Consider the following 4,571-nt stretch of genomic DNA (forward strand, 5'->3'; position numbering starts at 1 on the left):
AACCTGCTGCTTTGAAGAGAAGGACCAAGTCCTGGCAAGATCCATTACCTGCTGACTAAAGAGTCAGCAGTGGTAGCCAGGTGGTACTCACCATGGGCCTTGGATGAGACTCAGAGATGTGCTGGCTTCAGGTGTGACCCAGCACATGCCCAGTGTGGTGGCTGCAGAAAGAGACTCCTGCTAGAGAAAAGCAAAGAGAAGAGTAAAGGGGACCTTGTCTTGCAGCTTAGGTATCAGCTCAGCCACAGTGGGATAGAGCATCAAGTGGCTCTTGGGGTCCCTGATTCCATGCCTTGGCTCTTGGATTGTATTTCTAGACCTGCCTTGGGCCAAAGGAGAGCCCATTACCCTGAAGAGTGAGTCTCTTAGGCCTGAAAGCATTCACAACAAGCTGACCAAAGAGCCCTTGGGCCCTAAGTGAATATCAGTGGTAGCCTGGCAATGTTCCCCACAGACCCGTAGTTGTGGTGGTCACAGGGAAAAACCACTGCCAATGGAAAGTGGGGGCAAGAGTGGGAAGGACTTCATCTTAGGACTTGAGTGCCAGCTCAGCTGCAGTAGAATAGAGCACCAGGTAGATTCTTAAGGTTTCCAACTCCAGGCCCTAGGTTCCAGACAGCATTTCTGGACCCACCTGGGGCCAGGGGGAAATTTCTACCCTGAAGAGGACACAAGACTGATTAGCTTCACCACCTGCTGATTGTAGAGACCTAGGGCCTTGAGCAAACATAAGCAGTAGCTGTATAGTAGTTACAACAGGCCTTTAGTGAGATCCAGTGCTATGCTGGCTTCAGGTCTGACCTAGCAGAGTTGCAGTGGTGGTGGCCACAGGGGTGCTTGTGTCACCCTTCCCTCTAGCTCCAGGAAGCTCAGCACACAAAGAGAGAGACTCTGGTTATCTGGGAAAAACTTAGGGAAGAGAAAAAGAGTCTCTGCCTAGTAATCCAGAGAATTCTTCTGGATCTTATCCAAGATCACCAAGGTGGTACCTCTACAAGACTGAAGGAACCACAGCATTACTGGACTTGGGGAGTCCCCCAATGAAGATATGTCTGCAGTGACCAAAAAGATCAAAACACCAAAGTCCCTTCAAATACCTGGAAAGCCTTCCCAAGAAGGATGGGTACAAACAAGCCCAAACTGTGAAGACTACAATAAATACCTAATTCTTCAATGCCCAGACACAGATGAACATCCACAAGGGTCAAGATCATCTAGAAAAATATAACCTCACAAAATGAACTAAGTAAGTCAACAGGGAACAATCTAGAGAGACAGAGATACGTGACCTTTCAGATAATTCAAAATAGATGTTTTGAGGAAACAATGAAATTCAAGATGACGCAGAGAAGGAATGTAGAATTCTATCAGATAAATGTAGCACAGAGATTGAAATAATTAAAAAGAATAAATCAGAAATTCTGGAGTTAAAAATGCTATTGACATCATGAAGAATGCATCAGTGTCTCTTAATAACAGAATTGATTAAGCAGAAAGAAAAAATTAATGAGCTTGAATAGAAGCTATTTGAAAATATACAGACAAAGGAGAGAAAAGAAAAAAAAATTTAAAACAATGAAGTATGCCTACAAACTCTAGAAAATAGCCTCAAAAGGGCAAATCTAACAGATAAAAACAAAGAACTTTCCAAACTTAGAGAAAGATATCAATAGTCAACTACAAGAAAGTTATAGAACACCAAACAGATTTAGCCCAAAGAAAACCACCCCAACATATTTAATAATCAACCTCCCAAAGATCAAGGATAAAGAAAGGATCCTAAAAGCAGACAGAGGAAAAAAAAAAAAACACATAACATACAATGGAGCTTTAATACATCTGGAACTAGACTTTTTAATAGAAACCATACAGGCCAGGAGAGAGTGGCATGACATATTTAAAGTGCTGAAGAAAAATAATTTTACTCTACAATAGTATATTGGGTGAAAATATCCTTCAAACATGAAAGGGAAATAGAGACTTTCCCAGAAAAACAAAAGCTGAGGAATTTCATCAACACCAAACCTGTCCTAAAGAAATACTAAAGAGAGTTCTTTAATCTGGAAAAAAAAAAAAAAAAAAAAAGGATTTTAATGAGCAATAAGAAATTATCTAAAGGTAGAAAACTCACTGTTAATAGTAAGTATACAGAAAAACACAGAATAGTATAACACTTTAATTGTGGTGTAAAAACTACATATAGGTAGAATAGAAAGACTAAAAGATGAACTGATCAAAATTAAATAAATTAAAACATACAACCAGAGAAAATCACCTTCCCCAAAAGGAAGGCAGGAAGGAAAGAAGGAAGAGGAGACTACAAAACAACCAGAAAACAAATGACAAAAGGGCAAGAGTAAGTCCGTACTTACCAATAATAATGTTGAATATAAATGAACTAAACTTTCCAAAGGACATAGAGTACCTAAATGAATTTTAAAAATACTTAGTGATCTGTTGCTGACAAGAAATACATTTCACCTATAAAGACACACATAGGCTGAAAATAAAGGGATGGAACATAATATTTCATGCAAATGGAAACCAAAAATGAGCAGGAGTAGCTATACTTACATCAGACTAAACAGATTTCAAGACAAAAACTATAAAAACAGGCAAGAAGGTCATAATGATAAATGGATCAATTCAGCAAGAAGATATAATGATTGTAAATATATATTCATCTAACACTGGAGCACCCAAATAGATAAAGCAAATATTATTAGAGTTAAAAGGAAAGATAGGCCCAAATACAGTAATAGCTGGAGACTTCAACACCCCACTTTCAGCATTGGACAGACATGCCAGACAACCTAATAATGTATCTTGAAGAATTAGAAAAGCAAGAGAAAAATCAAAAATCGGTAGAAGATAAATAACAAATATCAGAGCAGAAATAAATGAAATTGAAATGAAGAGAACACAAAAGATCAATGAAATGAAAAGTTGGTTATTTGAAAAGATAAATAAAATTGACAAAACTTTAGCCAGAATAACTAAGAAAAAAGAGAGAAGACCCAAATAAATAAAATCAGTAATGAAAAAGGAGACATTACAGTTGATATTGCAGGAATTCAAAAGACTGTTAGAGGCTACTATGAGCAATTATATGCCAATAAGAAAAACCTAAAAGAAATGGGTAAATTCCTAGACACATACAACTTACCAAGATTGGGCCATGAAGAAATCCAATATGTGAACAGACCAATAACAAGTAAGGAAATCAAAGCTGTAATAAACAAAAAGTTCCCAGTAAAGAAAAGCCCAGGACCTGATAGCTTCACTGTTGAATTGTACCAAACATTTAATGAAGAACTAATATCGATCCTACTCAAACTATTCCAAAAAATACAGCAGGAGAGAATACTTCCAAACTCGTTCTATGAGGCCAGTATTATGCTGATAGAAAAACTAGATAAAGACACATCAAAAAAAAGAAAATGAAAGGCCAATATCCATGACAAATATTGATGCAAAAATCCTCAACAAAATACCAGCAAGCTGAATTTAACAACATATTAAAATGATCATTCATTGTAGCCAAGTGGGATTGATCCCAGGGACGCAAGGATGGTTCAACGTATGCAAATCAATCAATGTGATACATCATATCGTCAGAATGAAGGACAAAAACCACCATATGATCCCATTTGAATTGATGCTGAAAAAGCATTTGATAAAGTTCCACATCCCTTCATGGTAAAAACTGTCAAAAAACTGGATGTAAAAGGAACATATCTCAACATAATAAAGCCATATATGACAGACTCACAGCTAGTACCATGCTGAATGGGGAAAACTGAAAGCCTTTCCTGTAAGATCTGGAACCAACAAGGATACCTTTTTTCACCGCTGTGATTCAACATAGTACTAGAAGTCTTAGCTACAGCAATCAGACAAGAGAAAGAAATAAAGGCATCCAAATTGGAAAGGAAGAAGTCAAATTATCATTGTTTGCAGATGACATGAACTTACATTTGGAAAATCCTAAAGAATCTACAGGAAAACTATTAGAACTAATAAACAAATTCAGTAAAGTTGCAGGATACAGAATCAACAGGCAAAAACAAATGGCATGTCTATATGCCAATGGGAAACAATCTGAAAAAGCAATCAAGAAAGTAATACCATGTAAAATAGCTCCAAATAAAATTAAGTACCTAGGAATTAATTTAACGAAAGAAGTGAAAGATCCCTACAATGAAAACTACAAAACATTGATGAAAGAAATTGAAAAGAACACCCCAAAAATGAAAAGATATTCTATATTCATAGATTGGAAGAAACAATATTGCTAAAATGTCCATATCATCCAAAACAATCAACAGATTCAATCCAATTCCTATTTAAAAAATGACATTCTTCACAGGAATAAACAATCCTAAAATGTATGTGAAACCACAGAAGACCCAGAATAGCTGAAGCTAGCCTATGCAAAAAGAACAAAACTGGAGAAATCATATTACCTGACTTTATGCCACAGAGCTATAGTAACTAAAACAACATGGTGCTGGCATAAAAATAGACATATAGATCAGTGGAACAAAATAGAAAACCCAGAAACAAATCCA

This window comes from Macaca mulatta, chromosome 2 (assembly GCF_049350105.2).
Source record: "Macaca mulatta isolate MMU2019108-1 chromosome 2, T2T-MMU8v2.0, whole genome shotgun sequence".
Classification (NCBI taxonomy): Eukaryota; Metazoa; Chordata; class Mammalia; order Primates; family Cercopithecidae; genus Macaca; species Macaca mulatta.